The sequence below is a fragment of the Pseudopipra pipra genome, chromosome 2, assembly GCF_036250125.1.
Source record: "Pseudopipra pipra isolate bDixPip1 chromosome 2, bDixPip1.hap1, whole genome shotgun sequence".
Lineage (NCBI taxonomy): Eukaryota > Metazoa > Chordata > Aves > Passeriformes > Pipridae > Pseudopipra > Pseudopipra pipra.
Genome location: NC_087550.1, coordinates 44,208,525 through 44,224,605, shown reverse-complemented (window position 1 = coordinate 44,224,605; position 16,081 = coordinate 44,208,525). Strand labels below are relative to the sequence as shown.

The 16,081-nt window shown below is 41.6% G+C and overlaps 1 long non-coding RNA gene across 1 annotated transcript in view; it reads left to right on the top strand.

Annotated features, from left to right (window-relative positions):
• Positions 1 to 12,781, top strand: part of LOC135409565 (uncharacterized) — an 80,846-nt gene extending 68,065 nt beyond the window's left edge. Inside the window, exons 2-3 of the long non-coding RNA XR_010428263.1 lie at positions 11,589 to 11,736; positions 12,303 to 12,781. This is a non-coding gene — a long non-coding RNA (uncharacterized LOC135409565). The remainder of the gene's footprint in view (positions 1 to 11,588; positions 11,737 to 12,302) is intronic.
• The last annotated feature ends 3,300 nt before the right edge of the window (positions 12,782 to 16,081 follow it).

Below are 16,081 nucleotides of genomic sequence, written 5' to 3'. Positions count from 1 at the left end.
GGTTTGGGTTGGGTTTTGTTTCTTGTTTTTAATTTTTTTTTCATTTGAGCTATGATTAATGGCTGCATTAGAAGTCACAAGCGGAAGGATGCAGTTTGTGAACACCTTCCCATTGATTTGAGGCTAAGGTGGTAGCAAAAAGGAGGAATTTCTCCTATTTTCATTACTTTTTCCCAGCTTATTTTTATGGTGTCACAGGCATTTGATCAATCTTAGCATAGAACAGAGAACACAGAACAGGAGACAAGAAAGAACACACACATCAGTTGGACTGTTAATGTGTGCCCTGAGTTAGCTGAGGACTCTTTCTAAAGAAGTGAGCTCCAAGATCCTCATCAGATAAGCAAATCCACCAGGAGAAGCTGAAGACAGTGGTCAACCACTGTCCCCCGCCCACACTGTTATCATTGACAAGTGATCTTGTAAAAGTCTCTCCTTGGGTCCTGACATTTCTATTCAAAGCCTGATGGAGCCACAGCTGTGCAGTTGGGTTCTCACATCTCCATGGTCCTGGTCTCTATGCAGAAAGCCTAGGCCTTCAAAGTATGGCTGATAGAACTGGTGATAAGTACTACTAAACAAAAACTGGCCTTTACTGGCCTCCAGAAACACGACCCTGGAGTTCCCCTGCTGCTAGTCTGGCATCAGAGGGAGAAAAGGTATGACAACTGTGCACAGATCACTCTTCTTTTATACAGAGAAGGAGAGAGGAAGAAGTCAAATGCTTTCCCTGATGATTCTCTGCTGCTTTCTTTTAAACCACATTTAGACACCTTTTAAGTGTCCGATTCTACCCTGAATCTTTTATACCTATAGAAATACCTTACTGCAACCAGAATGCACAAAGACAACCCACAAATACATTCACACACAACATATCTTGAGATGCATAACACTCTTTCTTCACCCCTCTGTATGCCCCCAGTATTTCAGAATCATCTCTTGGCATCTTGCTTACTGATAATAAATCAGGCTTAGCTGCTATGATCCACAGCCAGTAAGCATCCTTGGTGCATACCTAGCTGCTAACCCACCCTGTAGTCATCCAAAGGTTCACCTGAGTGTATGTATTCATAGTGTCTCATTTCCTAATGAAGTTATTCATTGGAAAGTCAGACAGATGAAATGCCAGCAAAACAGTATGAATTAATTTTCTTGCCCCTTTTCCCAATCACAGCAAGGTGTAGTGCTTCTTTCTTCAGTGAGACCATCACTTCATTGTATTAGGTACTGTGTAAAAACAAATACCAAAAGCATCTGTCTCAAACAAATAACCTATGTATAAATTAGGAGGCAACACATGGAAGAGCAAAATGGCAATATCAGGCTGTCAGGAAGGATCTTGGTGCACAGCTGCCTACTCACCGTCAAGATTTCTGTGACAAAAGATACATTTTACAATTTGTTCTTTACAACATAAATATAATTTTTTGGTGATGATGAAGGAACCCCAGACACCCTGTAATTTAAATCACATTGAATAAGACCCTGGATGAAGACCATAAGCTGGTGAAAGCTTATGACATATTTCTGATGCCTTTCTTTAAAAAGAAAAATACATTGCTAATTAATGACTGATGGTATTAATATAATGAAATACTTTTACGTGTTCAAACTCAATTCCACCTAGAAGGCTTTATGCATAAGAATATATATCCAGACCAACACAGTTGTTTACAATGAGTGAAGACACCAAATCTGTCTCTTGTACAAATGTGTCTGCTGGTTTGATCATTACTCCCAGAAAGTAACGTAGCAGTTAGAGCCAGTTCCTAGCAATGGAAGAAATATTAGAAACAAGGAACATAAATCAGCAGAACACAAACAAAAATTGAAAGTTTGGGCTTCTCTTTATCTTTTTCCTCCTTTTTTCTTTCACACACTTGATTTCGGGGAAATATGAAACAGAAGATTTCATCTGCCAAACAGAACACATCTCTGATGCTTGCAAAGGCATTGTGGATCACAGCAGCTGGTGGGACATCCCCTTCAGAAAGTGCAAGGGGAGCTGAACACAGGGAAGGCTCTTCATCCTGTATTGATGTCTGCTGTACTGTTAACCATGGGCATATAATCACGTCCTGTAAATCCTCAACGATTTTTCAAGAGATACTGTCCTTTATCATAGAAGACAAAAAGGACATCCATTTTTCATGTTATCAAAAGCACAAAAACATCATTCAAAATGGATCATGAGACACCTATTTGTGAAATTAATGTTAGCATGTCATTCAAATTTTTGTTTTGTTTAGGTGATTAATTTGTCTGTTACACAGTATACAGGTATGATAAGCAATGTGTTCTTTCTCTTGCAATGTTATTTTCTGTTACTGATGTTTTCTAAGAGGTCAGTAGGTTGGTACATATGACCTATAAATGTGCTTCCAAGATAGACAGAGGTAGACACTTCCTGAACAGAAACTTCTTAGCTGTTTCAATTTCATGGAATATGATACTCCAAAAAATTGATCCTTGAACCTGACTGAGAGTTAAAGAAAAAAAAAGGGCCAAGTTTAACTCTTTAGGCATCTCAAAGGCCATGGAGCTGAGTCTCAAGATTTGATGTGAAACTTAAAGAGGCTCTAGCTGTGTAGTGACCTTGTTGACAAACAAGCAAGGTAAAAAGTTGAAAGGCGTAAGATTGGCATTTTGTTATGATGAATTTTATTTCATATAGTATAAAACAGTTCTGGTAAATATTCTTATAAATAGCAGCATAATAGTGAGAGAAATACTTCTTGTAAGTCCACACAGAAAGAATAGCAGTCCTATAGAAGCTACAAAGAAACTATATGGCAGCATTTTTCAGAACAGCTGGTTTTGGAAGAGTTTAACTACAAATGCAGTACACAGGGATGAATTTAGTTGGATGACTTAGGGACTCAAACATCATCTACTACCTTCCCTTCTCCACTGGCACTGCTTGTATGCATGAGCTTGCTCTGGACAGGGTGCATTGGCAGCCCTTCTCCCTTTCAGTGGCTCTTGGTGCGCATGATAAATGGATTTTGGCCCATTGAAGCAAATGGAAAAACCTCTCATTTCAAGGTAATTTTGCAGTAGAATTCTCCTTGAAAAGGCTCACAATTAAATGGCATCTGTGGTTGCCTTTCTACTCTGATCGTCCTGTTGAACCAAATTTCAGCAATGCACAAACATGCACCCTTGGAAGTCTCCATATGTGAACTCTACAAGGAAATGCGGTCCTGTGTGCTCCACAGCCTTCACTACTTGCCTACAGATTTTAAGCAGAATTGATTCAGATCTAAGCTGAAGGCTCTTCCTGTGCCTATTAATCACCTTTCCTCATGCAGTGTTTTTGCAGCTGCCACTACATACGCTCCTTGGGCACTGGTCCACTGTTTCGCACCTCCCAAAGTCATGCCATAATCACTAGCACTGATTTTTCATCCTAGGTGGTAGGACAAATCTTCTAGGGTAGCTATAAATGATAACTAACTTACATAATTATCCTGACACTTCACTGCACTCTCAGTCAGTTGGTTAGTGATTTAATTTATAATGATACTTTAGTAATAAATATTCAGATCAATCAACTTTCTGCCTGAGATATTTTATTTATATCTTGTCTTAGAAAATAAAACCAGAAGGACCCACTGTGATCATCTATTGTGATCCCTGAAGAAGGCTCAGGGTTAAGACCTGAGCCCAAAAAGAACTACGTGTTCATACCTGTCCTGTGTTTGCCGAGATGGAAAAATTAACTGCAAGCCTTGAGAAGCTGCTCCAATGTTACACAGGAGAGTAGCTAAGACCAAATCATTTTGTGTGGAAAAAAATTCTTTTGAATTTGTAATTACTATGTAATTTGAAACTTCTTTAAAAATAAGATAAAAGGGAAGCATTCGCATGCATGGGGAGTAGCATCTAAAGAATGCAGGTTTTCTTTTATATCCCTATTACTCTATTTGATGCCATTCAGTTTCTGTAATTGCCTTCATGAGATTATCTCCAGCACAATACGTTTTGAAGTCAGTGAAGACTAAAATTGTATTGTAATACAGGGGCTGCTTTGTCTCTGGTAGATCTTTAATAAATTTGTGGTCAGCAGTAGCATTATTTGGTAAATAATATAAAACCACAGCAGGTTTACTCAAAGCAGGAAAAGCCTCAGGATGACTGAGGTGCAAGAAACAGCTCTGAATAAGCAATTCAAATGGAGGAGGCATTTAAATAATTAACTTCCTTTTGATAGGATTTTCCTGCTGCAGTGGAAGAAAGGGAAAACAATTAACAACCGAAACACTCTTTCTTCCCTGAGCTGTCCCTGACTGTGTGAAATAAAGGGCTTGACTTCAGGAGAGGAATTGCAGTCAGACTATCCCCATAGCTGAGGAAATGCTTTATAAAGGAAGAGGAGAAGGAGGTAAAGGGGCCATAGGCTCTGTGCAAAGATAGGTGTGGGGTGAGTTCTTCTTGATACCTGTATTGATGATCTGGACAAGAATATCAAGTGCATACTCCGTAAACTTGCAAATGACACCAGGTTGGACAGGAGACTTGATCTGCTGGAGGGATCTGGACAGGTTTGATTAATGGGCTGAAGTCAGTTATATAAATTCAACACAGGCAAGTGCTGGATCCTGCACCTGGGTCACAACAACCCCAGGAAGCTCTACAGGCTTAGGGCAGAGTGGCTGGGAAGCTGCTTGGTTGACAGCAGCTGAACATGAGCCAGCAGTGTGCCCAGGTGGATAAGAAAGCCAGTGACATCTTGGCCTGTATCAGCAATAGTGTGGCCAGCAGAACCAGGACAGTGATCATCCCCCTGTACTCAGCACTGAGGAGGCCACACCTCGAATCCTGTGTGCAGTTTTGAGTCCCTCACTACAAGAAAGACAGTGAGGTGCTGGAATGTGTCCAGAGAAGGGCAATGGAATTGGTTAGCTTGGAGAAAAGAACACTCAGAGATGACCCTCTTGCTCTCTGCAACTACCAGAAAGGAGGTTGTAGTGAGGTGGACATCAGTCTCTTCTCCGAGCTAACAAGAAATAGGACAAGAGGAAATGGCCTCAAGTTGCACTAGGGAAGGTTCAGATCAGATACTAGGGAAAATTTCTTCATGGAAAAGGTTGTCAAGCATTTGAACAGACTGCCCAGAGAAACGGTTGATTCACCATTCCTGGAGTTATTTAGAAGATGTGTAGATGTGGCACTTGGGGACATCATGTACTGGTGGACCTGGCGGTGCTGGGTTAACAGTTTGACTCAATAGTTTTAAAGGTCTTTTCCAACCTAAACAATCGTATGACTCTATGGCACCACAGCGCCTTCACCACCTCTGAGCCACCCACGCCAACTATGCTTCTCAGCATCTGCTGTGCTGCTTCCAGACCATCCGTGGACAATTAATGTCTTCTAGGAGCGGGGCTGGGGTTACGGCTGGAGGTCTTTCAGAGAGAACAGTAGAATAAAAAGGGAGGGAGAGGTAGGTGGATGCCTCAGCTTCAGTGTGAACATGTTTCTCAAAACTTACCCAGTACAACCACTAATAACAGGCAGAAGCAGTCATCTGCAGTGCCACCTGCCTTACCTAGTTGGTTACAATGCACGTGGGATTGAGTCACACATCTGCTGCAGAAAGCCATGTACACTTCACAGTGTTCAATTACATGAATAGGAGATATCCATCCCCTTTTAAATACAAATTGTGTCAAACTGTATGATATCATCCAAAAATAGGATAAGCTCAAAAACCGTCTTTTGAATTGTATTCTGCTTGATTTGAAACTGGAGGAGGAGCAGTAGACCGTGAAGCAAACACCTTTTTCTGCAGAGACCTACAGAAAAGCCATTCCATGACCCATTTATACAAATCAAGCCACAAAGCCACCCAGCATTTTCTCCTAACACTGTTAATTGAGAATTGACCAGTTTACTGTTGCTACCTAATTCAATTTAATCTCAATCATTTGCATTTGGGAATTTGCTTAAAAATAATCTTGAAAAGAGCTAAGTATATTAAGGCACGTGGTTGGGAATAAGACTAAGAAAACATAACAGAAAGCACTGATGAGAAATGCAGATCATGTGTGTTTGCAGTCAAATGCCTAGCATTATGTTTACAGCAGTCATTACAAAACACACAGACATGCACACTATAAAAATACCCTGTGAAAATCAGCCCAGTCTGAAAGAATGGGGGCTAAAGGGAGGGGGAGTGTTCAAGATAATAGAATACGCAGGAACTGACTGAGCTTGCCAAATCTTGATGATGCTTTTCTGGCCATATGTCTCTGGTCCCTGACTATGACAGAATACTTTTTCAACAGTATTTCCAATTTCTTCCACAACTTCAAAGAGGATATTCCGGGCAAAACCGGACAGAATTCTACATTATTTTCTGTGAAATCTGGAAGACTGTAAATCTGTAAAGGAAAAGTATTTTTTGACATCTTCCAGGAGTGCAAAATACTTAGCTCAATCCTGCCCAAGAGACTTTTATATGCTTATGACTGAGTCTTTCCCCAAAGAGGGAAAGAAGGAACGGAACCGGGGTCTAAGGACACAGAAAGAATAGCATAACATGACTGTAGGAAAAAGGGGCTTGGTCAGGTCTGGGTATGAGGAAGAAGGCAGGGAGACAAGGTAGGTCTCCATGCCAGGGAGGACAGATGTCAGAAAAGGAGGAGACGGAGAAATCTAGTGGATGAAGGGAAGGTGATGGATGTAGCTTTTCTGGAGTTTAGTACAGCTTTTGATACTGTCCCCCACAACATCTTTTTGGACAAGTTGTCCAGCTGTGGGATGAATGGTTTCATGGTGCACTGGGTGAAGAACTGGCTCAAAGGGTTGTAGTGATCAAGGCTACATCCGACTGGTGACCAGTCACCAGCGGGATCAATTCCAGATGGGCCATTCACTTAAGAGTTGGACTCAGTGATCCTTGTGGGTCCCTTCCAACTCAGAATATTCTGTGATTCTGTGATTTTGTGAGAGCTAGTTTTGTTCAATATTATTTATCAATAATCTGGATGCAGGAACTGAATGCAGCATTAGCAAGTTTGCTGATGATTCTCTTCAGGGACAGGAGGCCTTGCAGAGGGATCTAGTTAGATTGGAGCATTGGATTATGATTGATTTAAAAAGTCCAAATGTCGGATCCTGCACCTAGGATGGAGTAATGCTGGACACAAGTATAAACTGGGAGACAGGTGGCTGGAAAGCAGCCCTACAGAGGGAGATCTGGGGGTACTGGTCAGCAGCAGCTCAATGTGAGTCAGCAGTGAGTCCTGGAAGCCAGGAGGGCAGACTCCACCCTGGAGTGCATCAGGCCCAACACCACCAGCCAGGCAAAAGACAGGATTGTCCCGTTGTATTCAGCACTGGTGCAGCCTCACCTCAAGTACCATGTGCAGTTCCATGTCCCACAATTTAAGATGGATGTGAAGGCTCTTGACTGCATCCAGAGGAGGGCAACAAGGCTACTGGAAGGCCTGGAAGGAATGTTCTGTAAGGAGGGGCTCAGGACTTGGGGCTTGTCTACTTTGGACAAAAGGAGGCTAAGGGGTGACCTCATTGCTCTCTACAGCATCCTGAGGAGGGGAAGTGAAGAGGGAGGTGCTGAGCTCTTGCCCCGTTATTCAGTGACAAAATGTGTGAGAATGGTTCAAAGCTGCACCAGAACAGCTTCGTACTGGACATTAAGAAGTACCTCTGCCAAGAGAGTATTCAAACACTACAACAGGATTCCAAGTGAGGTGGTGAATGCCCCAAACCTGTCAGTTTTTAAGAGGCATTTGGACAATGCCTTTGATAACATGCTTTAAATTTTGGTCAGCCCTGAAGTGTTCAGGCATTTGGACTGGATGATTATTGTAGGTCCCTTCCAACTGAAAGAGTCTATCCTATTCTGTTCTAGTGGGGTGACAGCATGGGATGCTACAGTGGAGATGCACACCTGCAGTGCCTGGGTCTGAGCCCAGAGGAGTCTTTGTCACTGGTGTGGGCATGGGGCAGGACCCTCTTCTTACAGAAGGGAGTATGAGAGTACGGGAATCACCATTTCCAGGAGAGGAGTAGAATGCTGGTGGCCAGGTGGCCCATGAGGAGGTAATGTGCATGTAACTGTGCATGCCGTGGGATTAGAGCTTTGGAGGTTTAGCTATAAAGTCTATTTTGAATTTTGCTGCCAGCAGCAGCTCTTTGTAAATTTGCAGTGTCTGGGAGGGAAAACTCAGAGGAGTTTTTGTCTATTGAGTGTAATCTTCCCATTTCTTTTTAGTCTGTCACAGCTTGAAAGACAAAGTCTCTGCTTTGGTTTGCAACTCATGGGGGTTTGTTTTCACTTTTCCCTTGGGACAAATCTCCTGTCAGGGCAGAACAGGTAGGCTACTCCATGTTACAGAGGAGCTGGGATGCTGCATCATCTCCACAGCCTCCTAACTCACACTTCACCTTGCTTTTGTCCTACAACTCTATTTCTGCAAAGCACTTACATGCAGATTGCAGCTGACACTTATAAGACTACAAGTTAGACATGTGCCTATGTATCAGTGAATGTGCACACTGCTTCCCCCCCACCTCCACTGCCCTGAACTAATGCTCAGCATTAGAAATGACAGGAGTTTCTGAAGCATCCTGTGCAAACCAAGAATTGAGGAAGGGAGAGACAGATGACCCAAAGCCTAAGACCAGCCATAGGCAGAAGGGCATAGTAGAAATGTTTGTGACAGTTGGATAATGGATAACTAAGCCTTTGGAAAAAAACATTTTTCAAGTTGGATGGCGAAAATGGCCTTGGCTATATTTTCCTCTCAGATAAATCACTCAGTGCCTTGGGGTGAGTAACAGTTGTGCTCACTTCTTACCATGCCAAAGGAAATGGCATGAGGAGCATGCCCTGCTCATAGGCAAGGGGCAGGGGAACAGAGCAGGCTACAGAGAGCTAAGGCAAAGTGATCATCACTTGTTATAGACAGACTTTGAAAAGTAAATTGTGAATGATCAAGTGGAGCAATAAAGGCAACACATAACTCCTGCAGGTTGGTGCTCCTGTCTACAAGTGTGGCTTAGCTTCTGCAAGCCTGATGCCTGCGGTGTTCAACAGACACTTATACCTAGTGATGATTACATGGAGACAGAGAAGGCTCCTGGGCAGCTGTCATCTGTCATACACTTCAGACAGAGTGCGGAAAACAGGGACACTGAGCTGAGCACTAAGGACTTTTTCTGCTAAAACAGTTCCATCTCAGTGGTAATGACTGCGGCAAATATGTAAAAAAGGTTCATTTGCAAGCAGCAAAGTCTTCAGGGCAGATCACCAGTGGCCTTGACTAAATGGATTTAGTCCCTCAAGAGAGATGCTTTGGGTCACCTTGCCCTGGTCCCCTGCAGTGTGGGCATACTCCGATGGACACATATGGCTCAGACCAATGCTGGGGCCACTGAGGCCATACACTCATGGGTTTTTATGGGATCGACATTTCATATCCACAGAGCAGGAGTGGGTGAGGGTTTCTGATCTGGTCTCTATGCAGCCAACAGAGAGAAACAGGTGCCACGACGATGCAATTTTCCTGTCTGTACCTTTTGGACAGGGTAAAAGGAGGCCCCATGCTCTCCAATTTCTCTCATCAGGTAAGAACCCACTGAGCTCCAAAGGGAGCCCAGGTTGCAGGCACTTGCCCTGTAGACATACAGGCTTAGGGAAAATTAGGGAAAATTCCTTTTGAGCTGTGAGAGGGAGCAGAAATTGGTGCAACTGTCAGTATGTCACCATATACAAGGTTCTATGAAGAAGCATCTACACAAAGCTCCTGACACCTAGACAGTCAAGATGAAGAGGAAGAGCGGTGCTGGGACCTGACCATAGAGTTGCCCTGTGGTAGATGGTACTGGCAGTTTCAGGTCAGTGCCCTCTTGATCATACCCCATACTCTATCCCATAAGGTACACGTGGCTCTCAGGTCTTTTCCCACACTTCAGCAGGTATGGACAGTAACCTGTCCATACAGTACCTTACACAGTACCTTCATGGTTGCAAACATGTGAAACCCATAGCTCCAAAATACTTCCACATGGAACTGCAGAGTGCAGTCCTGTCCTAAATCTTCCCTCATTGGAGTGGATGAAGAATTCAGCTTTAATACCAATAACTGCAAATAGTCTAAATTTTAAGCCTTGATCTTATAAAATTATCTTAATAGATGCCATTTATAAGAGAGCACAGCTTCCAGTACTGCCACAACAAATTTGGAAAAGCAGTCACCCTCTCCTGCACAATGCCTTCACAGAAGCAGCAAGAGCACAGCTCAGCTGCAGACACCAAGCAGAAACTGCTGCTGCCACAACCATCTCTGGAGAGTGACAAACAGGGGTACTTCAGACATGATCTGCCTCTGAAGAAAGTGTATTTATTTAAATATTATTCAGGATGTGATCTGGTGTCATTTTTGGCTTTTGAACAGAAATATCTTTTGGGATCCCATACTCAAAATGAAACGAAGGAGCCACACATGCTGTGCCTTGAATGTTCATGTCTGTCCACCTGGGTCATACAGGCCACCTGCAGCATCTCCACCTTGGGCCAACACCTGCATCTGTGCCTGTTCCTCCTTACGGGTAGTCATCTGAAAATCTCTGGGGAAAGGGAGGAGGAGTGAGGGGGAAGAGGGAGATAATAATAGTTGAATAATTTATTCAATGAGATTCATGGAATTTGGGGACTAATACATTCTATGAATAATATTTTCATTATTTTCCCAACTCCAGTGCTAATAGAAGTTATGAATAATGATTGAAGCAAATACTTGAATTATATGACAATCCTATTGAACTTTGGAAGCATATATTACATGAAGTGAAGGGACTCTAATTCTGCCCATCATCAGTTTGATGCAGATGTTCTCAAAAATGGTGAAATGTGTATTTGACACTTTGGCCTTTCCTTACAGAAAGTTTGTGCTCAGATTACCTGACAGTAAGAATCAATCAATAACTCGTGTGCTATTTCTCTTCCAGAAAATTGTTAGCAATTTTTTCTTTCAGCACTTCAGAAATTACGTTGCTGGAAGTGGCAGACTTCTCATCTCTACAGTCCCCTCTCACCCAGGGCAGCATGTCCTTGTCTCCAGAGGGGAAACTTCTTCCTCAGGGAAACTGTAACCTGCCACTGCTCTGCAGCAGTATATGCTGACAGCCCCTGATGTTGTGGTATCTCTCTCTGCAGCGGTTGGAGATGGATCATAGGGGAATGCTGGCAAAGCTCTTCCCATATCTCATCTTTCCCAGTTATCTCCTCATCATTGGCGGTGACTGCTGAATGTGGTCTCGAGACAAAAGGGCAAAAGGAGGGTTAAGAGGTCCCTGTGAAGTTTGGCCAGGAAATGCAAGCTGCCGTGAGATGCAGTACTCAGAACCTTTCAACTTCTACAGTGCTTCTGCTCCCGTTCTCCAATCCTTGGTGGGCAAGAGCCACTGACTTCAGCATGCAGTAGCTAAGGAACTGTTTCCAGCCTATGTGCAGAAGTACTTCCTAATAAAATCAGAACAATCTAAGACTTTAATACTTGGGTAGATTTTAACCCTGAATTAATTATAATGTCCTCTTACCTCTGTCTTAACAGAAGAGCTGGAGAGTCAATGGATGTTTCCTACTCAGCCTAAGAAGTTGTGGCTAAACAGTAATATGTATGTTTTATCACCAGCCCAAGCAGATTTAATGATTCCAAACAACACGGGTCCTACTGCATCTCCTGCTATACCATGAATAAGGTTCATTACTGAAGCTAAAAGATAATATGAGTTGCTGGTATCCATTCACTGACATCAGATGCACAACTCCCTTTGACATCAGTGATGAAAGATCAGAATAAAGAAAAACAGCCAATAATTTCCACCCTCTAAAATTCATAATCTAACTGATAAGTGAGCTTGCTGCAAGGGACTGGCTGTCGTTCATCAGCTAAATGTTGAATTCTTAAGTTCCTGGAGGGCCTCTACTCAGTCAGAAATGAATATGGTTCATACACATATTTAATTCTAACTTCGAATGTAGAGAGGAATTTAACAGAACATTAAAGATTGATGAATAAATTATAATGGCATTAATGAGGCTGATGCTTATATCTAAAGGAAAAAGTCCCAGGGGGTTCTGGGAACTCCAAAATTAATAAGTTATTAGTAATTTTGGAGTTGATAGTAGATAACGAATTAAACATGCTAAGTATGAGTATGCACTGTGATTTCTGCAGCAGAAGACAAAGTCTTTCAGCTTATTATACTATGGGGTATCATTTTTAAGGGCAGAGAAGTAATGACTCTTTTTTATATGTCTCTAGGAAAGTTTACAGTTGGATGGCTGTGTGCACTCCTAAGCACTTGATTACAGGAGGACATTGATAAACCAGAAGAAGTTTAAGAGATTCCAGCTGTGAGCAATGGAAATGAAAAAAAGTCTCTGATAAAAACAGTAAGGCACAAATTCTCTTCAGAAAGATGGAAAGAACTAGATATGAACAGAAAAGAAAGCTGGTGAAAAATTATATGACAGAAGAAAAAATATTGGAGCAAACAAGACAAATAAAAGTCATGAGATAAAAAGAATTCTTTACCTAATAAATATGCAGAATGGCCAAAACTTCTTACATGAAGTACAAAACACAAGGTGATGAATCAGAACTAAGCTACCAAAGAGACAGGACATTTCCAGAATCTGTAGGTTTAAATTCTCTGAGTTGTGTCCTGAGGCTTCCTGCCTTTGCTTCCTGACTTAAGACCATAGTTGGCAAATGTTTAGACAAGCAAGTCTCTTAATGTTAGTGAGGTTTTCAATTCAGTTCAACAGATTTTGTGCATATTAATGACCTGATTGATCCTCTCAGGGGTGGCAGAACCACTTTGCACTTCACTGCCAGTATGCTGGTAAAATCAGCCCTGTTTCAGCACAACCATACCAGTGTCAACGTGACCACACAGAGCAGCAGTACTGGGGTAAATTCACACACATCACATATTTTCTAAGAGGGTGTTGCTGCAGAGAGGCACATGTATAGAAAAGAGAGAATGGTGAAGGAAAAGGAACATAGACGGTCACCAATCTCCTGCTTCATTGGAATAAGATGGTAGTAACTTAAGTTAGAGGAAGCAGAGGCCAGATAGGCAACACACTGTGAACTGCCTTGCACAGCACACTAGCACACTGCCACTATATGTGGGGTCAAAAAAAACCAGCCCTGTAATCTGCCTTTATCCTTCTAAGCCCCTGAATATGCTGTGAGCACTTTGACTTTAGTGAAGGTTTGAGTCCACACAACAAAAAAGGTCCTTGAATATGGAATACGTGGTATTTAACACCAAGAATGAAAACATTAAATAACAACTGAGAAACAGGTATTGCTCCTTATAGGTCTCTCGATGCAGTACTGGAGACTCTGTCCTCCACTGATGAAGGTGATGGGATCTTTTTCAGTTAATAACTAATGGATTTACAGGGAAAGAAAGGAAAGCCCCAAAATAAATGAGATTAAATTCTGAGAAGGTCTCTAATACTTACTTGAAGGTAGGATTTTCTATCACCTGAATGTGTCAGTATAACTTGAAAGAAAGTATTAGCAGAGATTGTGACAGCCTCATAGTGACCTGTGTCTAAAGCATGTTCTCAAGAACATTTCCCATGAAAATCCAGCTCCCAAGTGGGGATAGAGGGAACCTGGCTTTAGGTAACTTGGCTCATAAATGGGGGGTAGGGGCGCCAATTTATATATAAATGAAGGACATCGAGAGTACCAAAGAGAGAGATTACAAAGACTGTGGGTCTTGTGCAAGGATAGAACAGGACCTCTTCCACCTTGCTGATTGCAGCAATAGGGGTCATCTGACCTCTCCCCTCAACCTGAAACACAGTCATTTTATCATAGATGGAAATCAGGTTGGCCAGATATGACTGACCCTTGGTAAATCCATGCTGACTGCTACCAGTCACTTTCTTCTCCTTCCTAATCTCAGAAATGTGCTCCAGCAAGAGGACTTGCTGCATGACCTTTCCAGGGGCCAAAGAGAATCTGACTGGTTTGTAGTTCCCTGTGTTGTCCTCTGGCCTTTTATGAAGGTGTTGTTTTGAAGATGTTTCAGAACAAATGAGGAGGAAGACCTTATTTAGGCCTCTAAATCTAGACACGGTGTTAAAAAACATTTCCCAAATTATCCTTATTCATCATTATAGTCAGATATGTCTCATACCCATTTAACAGTTCTTGACAGTTTGCTCAGTTTTGACCACAATTTTATGATACTGCAATTAATTCCAGCTTATGTGAAAAAGCATCTGCATCGGGTGTTGTGAGAGAAGATGAGGGTGTTTCTGTGTAACACCATGTAAATTTCCCTACATATAATCTGATAATCTGGGAAATTATATCAAACACATGTTTGTCTCTTTGATGTAAGCCCATATTTTTAGAGAGATGATAAGGTTGTTCTTAAGAAACTATCAGCTTCAGCTTTTTAACATCTTCTTTGTGGGTAGATTTATTATAGTCTTTTAATCACAGGCAGAGAACATCAAAAGGTTTACAGAAGTTCATGAGTCTCCGTGCCCAGGCTGCAAGGCATCTGGGACTAATTTACAGCTTCACACTGAAAAAACAAAATGCAAATGTCAAGTGTAAGCTCCTCATACACATCTAGGGAGAAAATAAAACACCAATAAAATGCAATTTCTTCTGGAGCAAACTGTCTTGGAACTCCTGGAGAGCATATTGAAATATGTGTGGCTCCATGCACAAACCCTCAGAAAACCAAGTGAAAGAACTTTGATTGTCGTTACAGGACTGGTCAGGACGTTATAAACACTGCAAGTGCAATACCATCCCTTTTACACATCAATCAGCCATATAAGGGAACATCTATATATGTCCTGTGGAAGCCAAAGGGAAATGAAGGCCTTCACTATATCTCAGGGTGCAGACTTTAACCAGCAGCCAGCAGCTGCAAGTTAATACTTTACTAAATAGCTACTATTATGCAAAATGCATGTTTCTCAATTGAGACCCACTGGTGGGTGGGGATAAAAGATAGGAATTAAGATGATTAAACTGAGAGAAGGTGCTACATTTGTGTCACTGTAAAAATTAGAATAGCAGTTAACTTATCTGAAGCTACCAATAACTTATTAACATCCCGGAAAAAAAAAAAAAGTCTAAGCTATAGGTTAATACTACAGTATGTTTCTTGCAATCATTTTTTATATTAATTACTTCCAGCCTGCAAATTTCTCGGGAAAAAATTACTATCTATTTCTTCTGCTCCCATCTAACTGAACATGAGTTTGGATAGTTGACTTTATAGTCTATTTTAGTTATTTTAGGTAAGATATGAGTAATAAAAATAAAGGCTATACCTACATCTTTGCCAAAGAGCAACAGGCTTTTGTACCCAAAAGCCTGTGTGATTAATTTAAGAAATAGCTTTTCAGAAATGATCAAATATTGCTTCTAGTCATGCTATAAGCTATTCTATGGCTCCACTATGGTGCTACTTATTCATATTTATCTCTAGTCTATCCCATACTTTTATACGTATTACTTTTCAGTGAAATGCTTAAAAATCAGTTTGAGATGATTTTACTTTTTTTAGGTGAATAAGTAGTTCTGAGTTAAAATTGAAAAAGCATTATGACCCTACCCCCATCCGGTCAGTTTTCTCCTGTGCTGAGAGAACCAAAGAAAGGCTCATGTAAAATGAAAAAAAAATCTACTGAAGAGCTAGTTTGTCCTGTAAAAATGAATCAAACTCTCTACAGTGTTATTATTTTGTCTTGTGCAGCAGGCTGTTATTTTCTGAAATATATTCATTTGTGAGACAGGAGGTAATTCCTTCTGCTGGCTTTCATTCTCAGTATGCTAGCTGCCTAGACTAAGCCATATAGCCATTTCCTGAAGGAGGTTTTGCTCCAAGACCCAGAATCGTTTGGTGTTTAGACAGGCATCTCTCTCTTCTCTGCCTACTGGAAGCCCTAGTCAACTCACTTGGCCGGGGTGCTTTGCTTTTAGATATCTTGAACTGCATTTGTGAGGATGTAAGAATTCTACTTATACACAGGAAGCTTAGTTCATAAGAA